Here is a 20,259-nt window from a genome sequence, read left to right on the forward strand (position 1 = left end):
ACAGACAATATTTCTGAAGCTATATAAATTCTCATTTTTACATATGATAAACAGCTATATCATATGATTTAACATATAACATATGGTATGTAACAGTCATGACAAAACAGGGAATTGCAGAGGTTTTCACGTTCTAAGATTGTACCCATCAAACTTCATCAGGCTCCCATGTCATAGTTGTGTCTTCAGCAGCTTTTAACTCACTCTTTCACTTATGCTGTAATTAATTATTAATTGCAAGTTATGTATTAGGACTATACTATATGCTAGGGATTTGATTCTAAGATCTTGCCCTTAAGGAGCTTACAGAGTAATAGAGGAGATATGTGTTAATCAAATAGTCACATGTCAAATGACAATTTGACAAAAGGCTCTGGTGGAAAGGAGCATGGTTGTTGTGTGCCTGATCTAGACTGAAAAAAAAAAATGACATGATAAGATGACAAAGGATTTCTTGAAGAAACGAGAGTTGAGGTGTAATCTAAAGAATGGGAAAGGTTAACTAGGTAATGAGATAGTGACTATCTGTCCAGAAAGAGGAAATAATATGGGCAGTGGTCCTTTGGTAAGAGGAAACATGACACATGCATGGAACTTAAGAAGGCTCGTGATGCCGGGACACTTAGACAGAGAGGGAGTTGATGCAGGTGAAGCTTGAGAGTTAAGCAAGAATCTTGCATAACAAAATCACTCATGGTATAGGGTGTGGACAGAGAAGGGCAAGATTACAGTGGAACTAGGGTAGTGATAGTAGAGACTGAGAAGAGGGATCAGATGAAGGATATGTAGGAGCCAAAACTGGCTAAAATTGGTGGATGGGAGAGAGAGAAGAACATGGAAAACTCTCAGGTTCCAGGTATGAGTGATTCAGATGCTCAGACGATGGTAAAATGTAGATTACATTGAGAAAGCCAATTCTGAAGGTTACGGTGATGAGTTCATTTCTGGAAATATTGTGTTAAAGATGGTTAACAGGCTTTATGATAATGAATCTAAACATCTGGAGAAAGTGTGATGCAAATATATATCTGAAAATTTTAACATATAAATCGTATTTGAAAACTTGAAGAATGGATGAGACTTTCTAGTGAAAGTATGTGCAATAAAAATAGTGATGGGCAGGCCAGAATCCTGAGGAATACCAATATGTAAGGAGGAGGCAGAGAAACAGAAGCCTGTGAGGACACATGAAAACACAGTCTTATTTGGAAGAGCGTAATTAGTAAAGGAGAGTGGTGGTGAAAGTCATGGCAGTGAGGAAATAGTGTCAAATGTAGCGGAAGGATCTTTTAAGATCAGGGGATAGAGAATTTAGCAATCAGCAGACCATGTAGTGTTCAGAATGAAAGAAGTAGAGTAATAAAGGCAGAAGTCAGATTACACTTGGTGGGGAAGTGAATGGGAGATGAGAAGGCAGAATGGAGACACATAAGATGAGAGAGTGTGTCGGGTGCGGGATTTAAGGGAGAGTGTGGCTGTTAATGATGGGAGTTTTGTATGTATGTTTTGGGAAGGATCTAGTGGAAATAAAAAAAGTTGAAGTTACAGTAGAAGGGAGATAACTGAAGAAGCAAGGATCTAGAAAACAACAGAGGGGTTTGGGTCAAGGGTTCAAGGAATAGTTTGACCATGAGTAGAACTAAAGGTATTTATCCTTTGGGAGCACAGGAAAAATATTAGATACACATGGATCATTGATAGTTTGCTTTCTCCCTTTCCCTGGCAGTTCTTCCCACTAGGGAGGATTTTCTGCTTAGAAGGGACATGTAGATTTAATAATATTCTATAATACAACAGATTACAGGGGGGAATGGATGGCAATGTGGTGTCATTGAAAGAGCATAAGCTTGGAGTACATAGTTCACAAACGAGATCCCTTATTTCCTATCGTTATGACCATGAACGCACACACACACACACACATGCACATGTACACACAGGCATACACATACCCATACACATTTTTTACTTCACAAAGTCTTTGCATCCTGTGTTATTATTCTGTAGGATTATGATACTGTCCTGAGAATTTTGTTGTTTGGGTTAATCAAAATAGTACACATGTTCAATATATCGGCCGACATCCAATCAGGGAAGCAGAAACCACTTGGGATATTTCAAACATAAAGAAATTGAAACAGGAAATTGGTTACACAGGTGCTGGTATAGGTGAGAGGTTGATAAAGGAACAGTGAGGCAACTTAGAATTTAGACTTAGGAGGCAGCCACAACCCCCTTTATTCCTGAAAGAACAAAAGGACCAAGTGGCACTGCTGGAGCTTGGGGTCAGGGATAAGTTGGTAAAAGGTGAAACCGAGTAGGGCCTGCTCAGTAGTATGTGGAACTCTGAGAGAGAGGCTGCCTCATGAAACCTGTAATAGCAGCAGAGGCTCAGATGCTGCCAGAACTGCCAAGAAAATGACACTAGGCTTTTAGTAATGCCTCCCATTGACCAAACCTATATGGAAACCAAAGGAAAAGGAAGCCTTGGAAATGTTCCATGTGAAACAAAACACAGCAGCAGAAAGGTAGAGAAAGGATCTGAGAGCAAAATAGATAAATGGCAAATCACAGGCTTGCTAATTATCTAACAACATATCTGGCACACACAGAGTAAACGCTTAATAAATGTGATGTTCCTTGGTTATATCAACCTATTTTAATGAACAGAGATGGCAGTAGTTAGCTGAAAGGCATGTAAAATGCAAAGTCAAAAAGTTATTTTACAGTAGCTGTTTGTAACAATTGAGTTGACTTTAACTCCTGCTTATACAACATAGCTGAGATAGCTTCTGGTTATTGAAATGTTTGCAAGATTCATTCCATCACAAAGTGGTAAACATATTTGAAGGGAAACTTTCTGAGGACCTGAGGAAATTTTAATCATCTCTTCAATTTTACAAAAACCACTGGCACTGCCTAACGACTCACATTTTATGGCTAAGAAGTAGATGCCTTCTATTCCAGTCTTCAGCTCTGGTACCTCACGGCTATTAATATAATCTCATCACTACCAGTGCAACAGGATGTACCGCTCAGAGGATCTTGTCTTTGAAGTGAAATGAAACCCTAAAACTTTCATTTGCCTAATGAAAACCTCAGCCAGAAAGTTTCTCCATTTCTGATCACACATGGAGTCTTCTAAGCTCACTTTGGCTTGGAACACCAGATGCTGATCCTGCACGTGGCATCCTCATCCAAATTTGGAGCAGGTGTCAATTATCAGAACAGGAAACAGATATTCAATCCAAAGGAAATTCCCCCCTTGGTTATATAAGGAGGGCAGTTCAGTGCTAAATTATAAAAGGATCCATATTAGCTTACTGCCTTAAGTACCAATCTGTGTAGGTTTTTGTCTTCTCCTTGGCCTATGACTTCTTGGGAACCTGGGCATAAACATTCGGATCTCACATAAGAAGGCTTTATATAAATATGAAAGTGATTTTCCCTAACTCTAAAGGTGGCTTTCATTAAAAAGCAACATTAGACCCACTCTAATAGCCAGCGTAGTATGAAGAAAAATATTCCAAGTAGATCTGAGAAAATGGGTACCGACACAGATGTTTCTGTGTGGGAGCCTCTGCCCTTCCTCCCTTTTCCAAATACACAGCACTGAATGGAGGCTGTCAGGGTCAGGAGAGGAGGAAGTTCTCTGATGCCAGTGCAAAGCAATAATCTTCAAGTGGATGCCAGGCCAACAGGGATATGGTGTTAGTTACAAGGAAGTCAGGAGGCCAGGACTGAGAGTCAAGGAAAGTTAAAAACAAAACCAGTATGAGGGGAAGGGTCACAGAGGGAAGCAAAGGTGAGAGTCAGAAGGAAAACATCTGTAGGCACTGCAAGAGCTAACAGGGAGGGGAAGAGGGACAAGCCCATTTTTTTCTTTGCTTTCTGTTACACATGGCATGGTTTTGATATTCCCCCATTTTCCTTATAATATTCACAACTCAAGCCTGCGAATATGTGGATACGAGTTAGTGTCTCTAAATTGAGGGTCACTAACCAAATGTTAACACTCACCTACTCCTCAAGTACTATTTCCTTGCTTCTTTTACCAGATACCCAGCCCTCACCACCAAGTTCAGGAGCTGTGTGGACCTCATGCGTGCAATATTAGGGAGGGAGCACGCTCGAGTCTGCAACTTGCTGCATTACCTTAAGACAAGTAAGAAATTATTTCCCATCATTTTACTCAATAGGATTTGTGTTTGCTTACTTTTGTGAGAAATTTGCAGTGAATAAAATGAGTGTTTATTGTTTTTTTTTTAAAAAATCTTTTTTCCCTCAGAAATAGAGACAGGAGTTATCTTTGTTTCATAACATGTTATCAACATAAGCTCCCTTTTAAAATTCAGTTTTAGTTTTTCTGTTTTTCCCCTGCATCCCTTTTCCTACATTCAACCTCCTCCCTTCCCATAGGCACCCACACTAATGTATTTGATTTCAGTCTTTTGATATAAATGTATCCTTATAAAATAGGTAGTGGTATTAGGGTATTTTAAAATATAAATATAAATGTCGTGCTGTAAATTTCTTTCTGTTTCTTCTTTTTTTTCACTCCATAATATATTTGTAAGTTCTGTGCATTTTGCTATCTGTACATTTATGTATTTATTTTCAACTGTGACATCATACAGTATTTATCTACCACATTTTGGTTATCCATTGCTGTATCCATTCTCATATTCCTAGGTTGCCTCAGCCTTCTCTTCTGTAAAAACTGCCACGATGAACAATCTCACACATGTTCCCTTAGGGATCAATATGAGAAATCCTTCGGGATACATACCCAGAATAAGGATGGCTGGGATGTTGGCTATACACACACGTTATTTCTCTCACTACTACCAAATTGTAAATCAAATATTTTACAATTCCTTTGGCCATCTGGTTTCCATTTGACCTCCAAACTACACAGAAATTCCAAATCAATACACCTTAGCCTCATGTCTCATTGTTCCAAAATTTGTTTCTTTCCACCTGTCATCTTTCATAGAACCACATTACGGCCTGCAGACATTCTGCTGCATCAAAAATAAATCTAGGCTTACTTTTGAAACATTTGAGTTACCTTTATTAGAAGTGATATGGATTGAGATACCACAGTATGATTTTTAAAGCCATTACTAACCTGATCATTAAACACTTGAATTTTCAGCATTTCAAGCCATAGTGTTAGTCCCAGGTGTGATGTACTTCCTACTGGGGAATGTGAGTAAAAAATTCAAGTTCATTTCAAAGTCCTTCAATTCTGCATGAAATCTTGCATTGATGCTTATAACATGAAGTCACAACTTCTTAAGAAGACTAGACAATGCTGCTTCACTAGCATAGCGAAGGAACCAGAGCTATGAAGTAAGGATTCTGTCACAAATAGTTTTGGTAAGACATCTTATAAAACTTCTGAAACTCTTTCCCTTAATACTCATCAACTGCGGACATTGTTTGATGGCAAGAATAAATCTTTATTTACCTAAGTAGAAGGGCTCTGAAACACAGGGATGCCACCCCTCATGGTTTTCCTCCACCTCACTAACTGATCCTTCTCTGCCGTCTTCTTGGCTCCACTGATTGGTCTCCTGGGCCCTTCCCTTTTTCGATGTCCTTTCCTTAACCTTAATGTGACCTCCTTAGAAAGAGCTTCCTTGCTCAACCAACAAGAAATAATCACCTAGTCACCCCCCCACCCGCCCATCTCCTCTCTCCCTCTCTGTAGAGGTATATGTATATAACATGTTTTGGCGCTCCTCCCCTGTAGAACACACATTCCACAAGAGCAAGATCCTCATCTGACTTGTAAACATCTGTAGCTCCTATGTCTAGAACAACACATTTGTTCAATAAATAATGGTACAGGGAATTTTAATGGTATGTGCCATAAATGAAAGCAATGTTTTGACCATATGACTAGGGAAAGAATAGTATCTGAATCCCACCCCAGACCATAACCATTTTTTCTCACAATGTACTCAAGAGAAGAATTTGTGAAAGTAACAATGGCAGAGGAACCAAAATCACATTATTGTCATCTGGGCTTTTGCTCAAACCCCAATGCAAAGTTTTACCCTCTAATCCTTAGGATACTAAATCCTAACCTAAATTTATAATATTTTTGTATTCTGGTTGTCATTATAGAATCTCAGGAGATGAAAAAGAAGAAAGAGTCAATATTTAAGATGCAAGGGAGAAAGGGGAAGGATGGCTAGGACTACTCTCTTATGCTTTAGACTTTATAAGGTGAGGAGACAGAAGAACATGCCATATTCTTGTGTGGCCTTTCAGTGAATTATGAACTCTCTAATGATTAACTATGGCCATACATGTCCTGGAATCAGACCAATCAGTTTATTTTTATCCTTCTTGAAGAGATATAAGAATGGGAGTGTAGAGTAGGTGATCAAAGGGGCCTCCTTCTTGCATGCTTCTGCTTAATCTCCATCTTTTATCCAATTCTGGTCATTGCCTGCTCTCCAGCTGTCACTTTGAACTTTTGAGACGAAAAGGGAGAGACATTTTTTAAAGCACTCCACAGTATTCAAAGCACTTTTACCACAAAAATGATCTCTTTAGAGTTTTACTACAACACTGTGAGGTAGACAAGGCAAATACTAACATGCCCATCTCAAGGATTACGAAACACTTGATCCACGCTTAGGAAGTTTTGCTATAGCCATTGGCCACATACAGTAAAGTTCTAGCTCCCTCTTCTTTCTTTCTAATCACATCTTGCATATATCAGGTAGCAGGGTTACTGGACTTTGTGGGGAAAAAAAAAGAGGTCTCATATTTGGTGCAGGAGTTTTTGTGGTTGATTTTATCAATTGCTGGAGGCTTGGTTATTTTAGTTTATATAGATAGGTCTTCTGAAAAGCCCAAAAACACATTCTATGCACTTCTACCACCTTTCTGCTTTATCAGTGATGAGAGACAATTGAGAAGGTTTAGAAAAAAATAAAAATAAAAATACATGTCTCTGCTAGAAAATAGGAGAACATGTGTAGGAGTTTATAGTTTATGCAGCCATGGCTGGAAATTTTAAACTTTATGTTTTCTTATGTGCATGCAGAAAAGATGAAAGATCATTCAGAAATCTTGTCTACAATTTGCTCAGAAAAATCTCAACTTCCTTAAAGTAACCAAAGCAACTCTCTGCTTTGAGAGGGAAATTCAGTGCCTACAATTCTGCAGATGGAGGTCCTTAAGATACAGTAATCCTGTCTCCTTAGCATGTATATTAAATACCTTTTAGTTAGATGTACATTAAGGTGCTTAATTTTAGTTGAGCTTTGAGTTCATGCTGGTCTATGCCATGTTTCTTGTCTCAAGACAAAGGTAAGGCAACAGGCAATGTGCTTTATCCCTGAAGGATATTACTGTGTGAGACACCATATAAAAGTGAAATTTATTTAACACTTACGACAAGTCAACACTTTTATGATTACTATGATGACTATTGACTACAGCCTTGTTATATACTTTTTCAAGTTTGTTTTTGAGGAGCTCAATAAATCATCTAATTTCACTGAGTTTGGGGTCCTGCCTAAGAAACTTCAGTCCAGTTTCTTGAGCCACACACAACAGATTTGTCATAAATAATAATGTTTTATTTATGGCTTTCTCTCACTCCACTTAATAAATAAAACATAAAGCAAATGATGAAATAAACATGGAAGAATAATAGTAAAAACTGAGTAAATTCTTCCAATCCTAAATACAATAGCTGTACAGAGTCACTATGTTTTATACTGGCTTATTGGTGTGTGTGTGTGTGTGTGTGTGTGTGTGTGTGTGTGTGTGTGTGTGTGTGATATATGGTGTATGGTGCTTGTTTTATCTGACACACAGCAGTTCAATATTATTATATATGGATATATCTCATGTATTGTTAATTAGTTACCTCCAAAGTTTTCTCTTAGTTATTGATCTGATTTATATGTGATTTTGATGAAATCAATTAAACAAATAAAAACTTGAAGGAGCCTTCACTTAATGGTTCTATCGAAGACTACTGTTACTGATCTACCTTCAACCAAGGACCCATCTCTCTGTGTAATTAGCATCCTCTTTAGCTATGCATAAACCTTAGAGAAGGACATATAAAACATTGCATGGAGTGGAGAAGCAGATGAAAGCAATCAGCCTTTTTCTACCCTTCAGTTTACTATTACAATGTGAGAACATTGCATATCAGAAAGAAGGGTCTTGGAGATTAAATCACAAATGCTATCTCTATTCTAAGGAAAGGATATGAAAGCTATTTTCACCTGATTACTTGCTTTGATGCAAACAAAATGAGCAACATAGACTAGCATATCAGGAAAACTTTATGTCTAATAGTTTTCTCTTGATTTTGAGTTACTTTACCTTAAATAAGCAAATATTATAGTTAGATGTGTCTAGCACAACAAGGCTGATATATGAAAATTCAACAAATATTTATTGACTGTGAATGGTTATCCTCATTATTATTTCAAATCAACTTTTAGCCATCAGGTTCCCAGAAAGCATCTCATCATCCACACGGTATACTTGAAGAAGTATGGGTGACTTCACTGCAATAGTACATCATTATCTTATTTGATGATGTATTTGATGGTCTCATATTTGGTGCAGGAGTACTCTTACTTCCAGGTGCCCTATAGGATGGACCTTGTGAGTTACTTACAAAAAGAAAGGTCTTCAGGTTTTCTATATCACTGTTACTCAGTGAGAGGCCTCTAGTCTGGGCATCTCTTCTGTATAGATCTCCCTTGTCTTCAAAGTTACTGCACAAGCTCTCCACACATGCACACAATATGTACTATTTGAAGAGTATTGCATAGATTTTGACCACCACAGGGCTCAGTCTGGGAATTCTGTTCCACAGGAGAATATCTCTTATCTGAAACAAGGGCAAGACTTAGTTTGCACACAGTTTTTCCTGGTCACCTTCTAGAATTAAAAAGGTGGGAAAGGAAATAAGAAACAACGTTGACTCATTAAAATTTCCCCCAGGTTTATGAGGTAGAAAGGATAGATGTTATTATCCCCATTTCACAGGTAAAGAAACTGAGGCTAAAAGAAATCCATTAGTTGTACAAAGTCACCACATACCTAATTTGCCAGTTAGGTTCCTGGAAAGATAGAGATGGCATACACACAAACTAGATAACCAGAGAGAATTTAATAGAGGGGCTATTCACAAAGTTGTAGGCAAGGTTTAGGAAAAATAACAAGAAATCATGCTATATATTCTGGCTGGTAATAGTTAAGAGCCATTTTCATCCCTTGACCTGAAAGAACAAAGGGGAGACAGCAGTTTCTGAAACCCAAGGGTATGCCACCAGATAGGCCAAGTGGCCTTAAGTAAAAGGCCACTGCCAAACCACAGTTACTTGAAAAGAAGAAAAGAAAAGGATTGAACACCCTCACCCAACTTTCATCCTGCATCCTGTTGGCTGAAGTCAGAGAGAAAAAAAGCCTAAATATGCAACCCACGGAGTTCAGCCTCCTGGGACACAGAGCAGGTACTAGCAGCAGAGTTGAAATTCATCTCTTTCTATTACATGTTGCTATCTTAACATGTGTCATTACAGTCTCTGCTGACAAGGCACAATTTTCCTTCAGGTGGGCAGACAAATCTAGTCACCTTTGTTCCTGCCTTAAACAAGTTATGATCAGCTGATTTGCAGGCTACAAATTGAAATAACAATGAGCATGATTTTCATATTTCTGAAGACAAAAATAACTTTGTTTCTAAAAGGACAAAAGATTTTTCCCTTTTTTTTCCCATTTCAAGTATATGCCAAAGACTGATTGCCCAATGATTTATTTAGAATTTGGCGATTAGGCACCCATTATAGGCCCAACACAGCTTTAGATCTTGCAGAGAATATAGTGTATAGACCGAGCTCTTAAGAAGCTCACAAATCTAGTTAAAATGCCATATATTATTGTCATGAAAGGTGTAAAATCTGTTTTCTATTTGATTTGGATCTACAATTGTCTGAACAGTAGTATAAGGCGGTATTTAATAAGTCTTGTGTTAAATTGTTCTGTGGTCACACAAGCTTGGGGGGAAACGGTAGAGAAAAATTAAACAGCTTATATGCAGCAGGCATTTTCAGAGCCTTAATCATGCTAAAATGCTTTGCAAATCTTCAAAGGTATGGAATATTTTCTGGACTTATTTCCCAGAACAAATTGTTCCCCATGTATGAAGTCTTTGAAGATTAGATTCCCCACCACACAGAAAATTTTTGGAAAGCTATGACCACATGACCTCATCATTGCAAATTTGGGTAGATCTTCTATTCATAATGTGTTCAAATATTTTAGCTTTTGGTTAGTGTCCTCTGGATTATCTATCAGATAATTTTTGAACAAAATACAGATGTTAAATGAAGTAGGAGAATTTCTATTTAAAAGGAGGGTTTAATTTCTAAAAATCTTTTCTCAGTGCAAATAATTATCCTTTGACTTATAGACTGCAAGTCTAAATTTTGTTTATCAAGTTTCTTAAACAGAGATATGTCTGCATTGACTTTAAGGGTTTAAGGAATCATGTCACCTGTTGTGACCAACTTTATAAAAACTAGGCAACCAGTGGTGAATAAGTGTAATAGTTATGGAGTCATAAACATATGACTAGAGTTACACACACATGAGTATATCCACACATATATAAATTTTAGGATACAGCCAGTTAATATTTTTCCCCAGAATATGGCATTTTTATTGCCTTTCCTTCTTTGCTGACCTTCCCTAGCTCTAGTCAACAGTTCCCAGGGGCTGATGTGGGGCCTGAACATAGGGCTCTAACCGTACATATATTGCCCTGCAAGTACAGACTCACATGGCCATCTTTACTAAAAGCTGATGGAAGTGGAGTTAGGATCTGTTACTGTGAAGCACTGGCTATTCAGTAATTGAAAGTAACTTTGCAAAAGTATTTTTTTTTTTTTTTTTTCGCGGTACGCGGGCCTCTCACTGTTGCGGAGCACAGGCTCCGGACGCGCAGGCTCAGCCGCTCCGCGGTATGTGGGATCCTCCCAGACCGGGGCACGAACCCGTGTCCCCAGCATCGGCAGGCAGACTCTCAACCACTGTGCCACCAGGGAAGTCCCTGCAAAAGTATTTTTAAAGATAGATGCATGTGGAATGGTATGAGGTGCTCAAATGAGTCTGGACTTGGAAATAAAGACATTGAGTATAGTCTCAAATCTGCACGAGATTAGTTGTACGGCTTTTAGGAGGCCACTCTACGGGGCTGGATGGAGAGATGAGGGCATGCTAGATGGCCCCTTAAAATCAATTCACTGGAAGTCTCTGTTCTCCATTTATTTAGAGGAGCAACCAAGCTCTGTTCAGGGTAACTGAGGAGAAAGAGGATCACTGCTAGGCTGGCTCAACTTACAGACTCACAATTCTTTTTTTTCCTTTTTTTTGCAATAAAGAGATTTTTCTCCAGAGCAGAGGAGGCTCAATGTAGTTACTAATGCCACTTGGTGGTTTTAATTTTCTTTTCTCTCCACTCCTAAACACTCCAAGAAATTTATTACTAAAACATTTCTTCTATATACCAAAAAGTTTTCATATAATTTCTCTCATTTTTAACATTATAAACGATATTTTAGCACTCACATGATGTCTTAGAATTTGTTATAGATTAGTGTTTCTGGGCAATTGACTGGATGTCTAGACTTTACTCAGTTCTTTCAATTAAAACCAGTTTTCTTATCTTCTGAATAACATGGTTGGATGAGATCAATGGTTACCAAACCCGAGAATCAGAATCATCTAGGGAGATTTTTTAAAAGTACAGATTCTTTGCTCTTACCCTAGACCAACTGAATCTGAAGACTCCATAAGTGAGGATTCAATAAACATATTTTTAGAAGACTTCCTTGGATGGTGTGGATACAGCATGTCCACTGGCTTGTGCATGATATGACATGACACAAGTGATATGTGTTGGCTTTCTGATCCTAAAGACTGTGACCTGGAAGTGAAAAAGATTAAATAGACTATATGCTGGTTAAATACAAGGATATTTTATTTCTCAGTAGGTATGTCATTACCACTTTAGTGAATCCGTGGCAGTCATTACTACATTTCTTTTACACAGGAGGACTCAGAAGACAAGAAAGGGTAAAGGCCTTGCATAAAGTCATTAACATTGGAAGAGGATACATAGCCCCTGACTTCTAGTACAATCATCTTCAAATTATAGCATTTCTAATATGTAAAATACTGAAGAAGGGGGTTTTAAATGTCAATTTCAACTCATTAATGCCTTCCTCCTTCCCGATTCTAGGCCATGGGAAAGAAATGACTTCTGGGTATTCTGTGGTTTTCCTGTTTAAATAAGCCCAATTAAAACAGTCCTCTCGGGCCTCCCTGGTGGCGCAGTGGTTGAGAGTCCGTCTGCCGATGCAGGGGATGTGGGTTCTGGCCCCGGTCCGGGAAGATCCACATGCCGCGAAGCGGCTGGGCCTGTGAGCCATGGCCTCTGAGCCTGCGCGTCTGGAGCTTGTGCTGCACAATGGGAGAGGACACAACGGTGAGAGGCCCGCGTACCGCCAAAAGAAATAAAAAAAAAAACTGTCCTCTCTTCTTCCTGCTTAACTAGTTTCTCTTGGTTCTCAGTGGATGAAATAATGTGTACTACTTAAGATTCATGTTTTCTTTCTAACTATGCCTTGAAGGAGCAGGATTAACTTTCTCAGCTTCTTCTCCAACCGTAAACTCTAATTGGCTGACAGCTTGCTCAGACAAACACACAGCCCCTGAGGGTTTTTATGGTAAAAGGAAAGAAAACATGGTCACAGACCCACCATTTCTCAGTACATTTCTCCCACAAACTTTAAAATTGGATGCATCAAGAAGGCTGAAACAAAGATGTTAGATATTGGCCAATAAAATTAGAAAATGACCCAACATCCTTCCTTCTCCCTGAAATATTCCTTCTATTGTCCCATTTAAGAAAATATTCTCAACCTTGTAAATTTCATTCACATGTGACCATGTACACAATGCCTTTTGAATCACTCCAGCCAGAAAGCTTTCAACTATCTCAAAACTGACCACTCATATACTGCCTATGTGTTTGTCTGTATCTAGGTTTATGTCTTCTGGAGACATTGCTGAGTTTTTTCCTCAACTCCTTTTACCCTGCATAACAGCAATGGGTTTTGAGAAGTGTTGACTCTATGCCCAGTGCAGCCTCCTGTCCATGGACACTGATTGACTCAGGTAACCCAGGCCTAAGCAGTCATTGCATGACTTTTCTGGGGAGGAATAAAGCAGTAAAGGAATGGTTCAATCCACTCAAAGCCCAAGACTCTCTCCAACAGTGCTGGCACTGAGACACTCTTTCTGTCTGGATGATATGGTTACAGAAGCTTAAACTGCTGCAGCCTTTTGGCTATCATGAGAGAAGGCATCCTGCAGATGAAGCTGACACAATGGAGAGGGCAGAAATGAGAGAATTACACAAAAATAGTACCAGAGCCTTTTCTAACTATGGTTTCTACACGATAACATGTATTAAAAATAGCATTCAGATCTAGGATTTGTTATTTCTATTCTCTATTAAGCCAGTCTAAAATAGGGTTTTAACAGGATTACTAAGAAGGTAGATGAAGATGTCTTAGATTCAGAAAAGCTTTTGGCAAAGTCTCTCACAAAACTTACAAATCCTTTGAAAAACATAATTTGGTTGAATAATCAATCAAATGCTAGGGTCTCCAATGCCATACCACAAGGCACCGGAAGTTCAGTATTCACATAATCAACTGGAGAGAAGAAATTGAAAACATACTTAACGAATTTTAGATTTGAGTGCAATAGATAGTACTATGTTTGATAATTAAATCATAGTTTTAAATGATCTCTATGGTCTAGAATGAATAAAAAGATAAATTTAAACACACGTATATGTATATTTTTACATTTAAAAAAGTGTTTAGTTAAGGATGGATGAGTGGGGAAAAACAGTAAGTCAATGAAAAGGCCTTGGGGGTTGAGGCTGGCTACAAACTTCATAGAAACTCTTAAAGTGACATGCTATTTAAAAAGCTAAGACAGTTTTAAAGCTGTGAGCAACAGAATTATAATGTCTACTCTAAGAAAATAAAGATCAATTCTGCTTTTTTTTTTAACATTTAGTAGGTTACAATTGAGAAATGGTTACAAACTGGTGTTTCTAGAGTTGTGAAGTGTCATATAAAAACTTAAAAGAACTGAGGCATTTTAGTCTGGAAAAGTGAAGAATGATGGAGGCCAAACTAAGAATCTTTTTTTTTTTTTTTTTATTGAAGTATAGTTGACTTACAATATTATACTAATTCCAGGTTTACAGCAAAGTGATTCAGATATATACATATTCTTTTTCAGATTATTTTCCATTATATGTTTTATAAGATATTGAATATAGTTCCCTATGTTATACAGTAAATCCTTGTAGCTTATCTATTTTGTATATACTAGTGTGTATCTGTTAATCCCATGCTCCTAATTTATACCCATCCTTTCACCTTTGATAAACCTAAGTTTGCTTTCTAAGTCTGTGAGTCTGTTTCTGTTTTGAAAATAAATTTGTAGTTTTTTTAGATTCCACATATAAGTGTTATATAGTATTTGTCTTTCTCTGTCTGACTTACTTCCCTTAGTATGGTAATTTCTAGGTCTACCCATGTTGCTGCAAATGGCATTATTTTGTTCTTTTTTATAGCTGAGTAGTATTCCATTGCATATACATACCACAATTTCTTTATCCACTCATCTGTTGATGGACACTTAGGGTACTTCCATGTATTGGCTACTGTATGTAAACAGTGCTGCTATGAATATTAGGGTGAATGTATCTTTTCAAATTGGAGTTTTCGTCATTTCCAAATGTATGCTTAAGAGTGGAACTGCCTGATCATACGGTTGCTCTATTTTTAGTTTTTTAAGGAACCTCCTTACCTCCTTTCCATAGTGGCTACACCAATTTACATTCCCACCAACAGTGGAGGAGGGTTCCCTTTTCTCCACACCCTCTCCAGTATTTATTATTTATAGACATTTTAATGATGGTGATTCTTTTTTTTTTTTTTTTTTTTTTTAACATCTTTATTGGGGTATAATTACTTTACAATGGTGTGTTAGTTTCTGATTTATAACAAAGTGAATCAGCTATACATATACATGTGCTCCCATGTGTCTTCCCTCTTGCGTCTCCCTCCCTCCCACTCTCCCCCTCCCACCCCTCCAGGCTGTCCCAAAGCCCCGAGCTTATATCCCTGTGCCTTGCGGCTGCTTCCCCCTAGCTATCTACCTTACTACGTTTGTTAGTGTGTATATGTCCATGACTCCCTCTCGCCCTGTCAAAACTCACCCTTCCCCCTCCCCATATCCTCAAGTCCGTTCTCCAGTAGGTCTGCGCCTCTATTCCTGTCTTATCCCTAGGTTCTTCATGACATTTTTTCCCCTTAAATTCCATATATATGTGTTAGCATACGGTATTTGTCTTTGTCTTTCTGATTTACTTCACTCTGTATGACAGACTCTAGGTCTATCCATCTCATTACAAATATCTCAATTTCATTTCTTTTTAAGGCTGAGTAATATTCCATTGTGTATATGTGCCACATCTTCTTTATCCATTCGTCCGATGATGGGCGCTTAGGTTCTTTCCATCTCCGGGCTATTGTAAATAGAGCTGCAATGAACATTTTGGTACATGACTCTTTTTGAATTTTGGTTTTCTCAATGATGGTGATTCTGACTGGTGTGAGGTGATACCTCATTGTAGTTTTGACTTGCATTTCTCTAATAATTAGTACTCTTGAGCATCTATTCATGTGCCTATTGGACATTTGTGTGTCTTCTTTGGAGAAATGCCCACTTAGGTCTTCTGCCCATTTTTTTTTTTTAACATCATTATTGGAGTATAATTGCTTTACAATGTTGTGTTAGTTTCTGTTGTACAACAAAGTGAATCAGTTATACGTATACATATATCCCCGTACCCCTTCCCTCCCACCTGCTCTATCCCAACCCTCTAGGTGGTCACAAAATACCGAGGTGAGCTACCTGTGTTATGCAGCTGCTTTCCACTAGCTATCTATTTTACATTTGGTAGAGTATATATGTCAATGTCACTCTCTCTCTTCGTCCCAGTTTACCCTTCCTCCTCCCCATGTCCTCAAGTCCATTCTCTACAACTGTGTCTTCTTTATTCTTGCCCTGCCCCAAGGTTCTTCAGAACCATTTTTTAGATTCCATATATATGTGTTAGCATATATATGACTTACTTCACTCTGTATATACTTCACTCTAGGTCCATCAATCTCACTACAAATAACTCAATTTCATTTATTTTTATGGCTGATTAATAATCCATTGTTATATATGTGTGTTATATATGTGCCACATCTTCTTTATCCATTCTTTATCCATTCATCTGTTGATGGACACTTAGGTTGCTTCCATGTCCTGGTTATTGTAAAGAGAGCTGCAATGAACATTTTGGTACATGACTCTTTTTGAATTATGGTTTTCTCAGGGTATATGCCCAGTAGTGGGATTGCCGGGTCATATAGTAGTTCTATTTTTAGTTTTTTAAGGAACCTCCATACTGATCTCCACAGTGGCTGTATCAATTTACATTCCCACTAACAGTGCAAGAGGGTTCCCTTTTCTCTACACCCTCTCCAGCACTTATTGTTTGTAGATTTTTTGATGATGGCCATTCTGACCGGTGTGAGATGATATCTCATTGTAGTTTTGATTTGAATTTCTCTAATGATTAATGATGTTGAGCATTCTTTCAATGCCAATGTGTTTGTTGGCAATCTGTATATCTTCTTTGGAAAAATGTCTATTTAGGTCTTCTGCCCAGTTTTGGATTGGGTTGTTTGTTTTTTTATATTGAGCTACATGAGCTGTATATTTTGGAGATTAATCCTCGGTCAATTGTTTCGTTTGCAAATATTTTCTCACATTTTGAGGATTGACTTTTCATCTTGTTTAAGGTTTCCTTTGCTGTGCAAAAGCTTTTAAGTTTCATTAGGTCCCATTTGTTCATGTTTGTTTTTATTTCCATTTCTCTAGGAGGTGGGTCAAAAAGGATCTTCCTGTGATTCATGTCAGAGAGTGTTCTGCCTATGTTTCCCTCTAAGAGTTTTATAGTGTCTGGCCTTATATTTAGGTCTTTAATCCATTTTGAGTTTATTTCTGTGTACAGAGTTAGGAAGTATTCTAATTTCATTCTTTTACATGTAGCTGTCCAGTTTTCCCAGCACCACTTATTGAAGAGGCTGTCTTTTCTCCATTGTGTATTCTTGACTCCTGTCAAAGATAAGGTCACCTTCTGTGTGTGGGTTTATCTCTGGACTTTCTATCCTGTTCCATTGATCTATATTTCTGTTTTTGTGCCAATACCATACTGTATTGATTACTATAGATTTGTAGTATAGTCTGGAGTTGGGGAGCCTGATTCCTCCAGCTCCGTTTTTCTTTCTCAAGATTGTTTTTGCTATTCGTGGTCTTTTGTGTTTCCATAGAAATTGTGACATTTTTTGTTCTAGTTCTGTGAAAAATGTCATTGGTAGCTTGATAAGGATTGCACTGAATCTGTAGATTGCTTTGTGTAGTATAGTCATTATCACAATATTGATTCTTCCAATCCAAGAACATGGTATATCTCTCCATCTGTTTGTATCATCTTTAATTTCTTTCATCAGTGTCTTATAGTTTTTTGCATACAGGTCTTTTGTCTCCTTAGGTAGGTTTATTCCTAGGTATTTTACTCTTTTTGTTGCAGGGGTAAATGGGAATGTTTCCTTAATTTCTCTTTCAGATTTTTTTGTCATTAGTGTATAGGAATGCAAGAGATTTCTGTGCATTAATTATGTATCCTGCTACTTCACCAAATTCATTGATTAGTTCTAGTAGTTTTTTGGTAGTATCTTTAGGATTCTCTATGTATAGTATCATGTCATCTGCAAACAGTGACAGTTTTACTTTTTCTTTTCCAGTTTGGATTCCTTTTATTTCTTTTTCTTCTCTGACTGCTGTGGCTAACACTTCCAAAACTAAGCTGAAAAATAGCAGTGAGAGTGGGGAACCTTGTCTTCTTCCTGATCTTAGAGGAAATGGTTTTAGGTTTTCACCATTGAGAACGTTGTTGGCTGTGGGTTTGTCATATATGGACTTTATTATGTTGAGGTAAGTTCCCTCTGTGCCCACTTTCTGAAAAGTTTTTATTATAAATAGGTGTTGAATTTTGTTGAAAGCTTTTTCTGCATCTATTGAGATTATCATATGCTTTTTGTTCTTCAGTTTGTTAATATGATGTATCACATTGATTGATTTGCATATACTGAAGAATCCTTGCATTCTTGGGATAAACTCCACTTGATCATGGTGTATGATCCTTTTAATGTGCTGCTGGATTCTGTTTGCTAGTATTTTATTGAGGATTTTTGCATCTATGTTCAACACTGATATTGGTCTGTAATTTTCTTTTATAGTGATATCTTTGTCTGGTTTTGGTATCAGGGTGATGGTGGCCTTGAAGAATGAGTTTAGGAGTGTTCCTCCCTCTGCTATGTCTTGGAAGAGTTTGAGAAGGATAGGTGTGAGCTCTTCTCTAAATGTTTGATAGAATTCACCTGTGAAACCATCTGGTCCTGGACTTTTGTTTGTTGGAAGATTTTTAATCACAGTTTCAATTTCAGTGCTTGTGATTGGTCTCTTTATATTTTCTATTTCTTCCTCAGAATGTTGTGCTTTTCTAAGTATTTCTTCATTTCTTCCAGGTTGTCCATTTTATTGGCATATAGTTGCTGTACTAGTCTCTCATGATCCTTTGTATTTCTGCAGTGTCAGTTGTTACTTCTCCTTTTTCATTTCTAATTCTGTTGATTTGAGTCTTCTCCCTTCTTTCTTGATGAGTCTGGCTAATGGTTTATCAATTTTGTTTATCTTCTGAAAGAACCAGCTTTCAGTTTTATTGATCTTTGTTATTGTCTCCGTCATTTCTTTTGCATTTATTTCTGATCTGATCTTTACGATTTCTTTCCTTGTGCTAACTTTTTTTTTTTTTTCCTTCTTTCTGTGATTGCTTAGCTCTAAGGTTAGGTTGTTTATTTGAGATATTTCTAGTTTCTTGAGGTAGGATTGTATTGCTATAAACTTCTCTCTTAGAGACTGCTTTGCTGCATCCCATAGGCTTTGGGGCATTGTGTTTTCATTGTCATTTGTTTCTAGGTATTTTTTTTTATTTCTTCAATAATCTCTCAGTTATTTAGTAGCATATTGTTTAGCCTCCATGTGTTTGTATGTTTTACACTTTTTCTCCTGTAATTGATATCTAGTCTCCTAATGTTGTGGTTGGAAAAGATACTTGACATGATTTCAATTTTCTTAAATTTACCAAGGTTTGATTTGTGACCCGTGATATGATCTATCCTGGAGAATGTTCCATGAGCAGTTAAGAAGAAAGTGTATTCTGTTGTTTTTGTATGGAATGTCTTATAAATATCAATTAAGTCCGTCTTGCCTAATGTGTCCGTTAAAGCTTGTGTTTCCTTATTTATTTTCATTTTGGATGATCTGTCCATTGATGAAAGTGGGGTGTTAAAGTTTCCTACTATGATTGTGTTACTGTCGATTTCCCCTTTTAAGGCAGTTAGCTTTTGCCTTATGTATTGGAGTGCTCCTATGTTGGGTGCATAAATATTTACAATTGTTATATCTTCTTCTGGGATTGACCCCTTGATCATTATGTAGTGTCCTTCATCTCTTGTAATAGTCTTTATTTTAAAGTCTATTTTGTCTGATATGTCTGCTCCAGCTTTCTTTTGGCTTCCATTTGCATGGAATATCTTTTTCCATCCCCTCACTTTCAGTCTGTATGTGTCCCTATGTCTAAAGTTGGTTTCTTGTAGAAAACATATATATGGGTCTTGTTTTTGTATCCATTCAGCCAGTCTGTGTCTTTTGGTTGGAGCATTTAATCCATTTACATTTAAGGTAATCTTCTCCCCATATTTTGATTAGGTTGTTTGTTTTTTTGATATTGAGTTACATAAGCTGTTTGCATATTTTGGAAATTAACCCCTTGCTGGTCACATCATTTGCAAAAATTTTCTTCCATTCTGTAGGTTGCCTTTTCATTTTGTTTATGATGTCTTTTGAGGTGCAAAATCTTTTTAGATTGATTAGGCCCTATTTGTTTATTTTTGCTTTTATTTTTGCCTTGGGGAACTACCTGAAGAAAACTTTGCT

Source organism: Phocoena sinus, chromosome 1, assembly GCF_008692025.1.
Source record: "Phocoena sinus isolate mPhoSin1 chromosome 1, mPhoSin1.pri, whole genome shotgun sequence".
NCBI lineage: Eukaryota > Metazoa > Chordata > Mammalia > Artiodactyla > Phocoenidae > Phocoena > Phocoena sinus.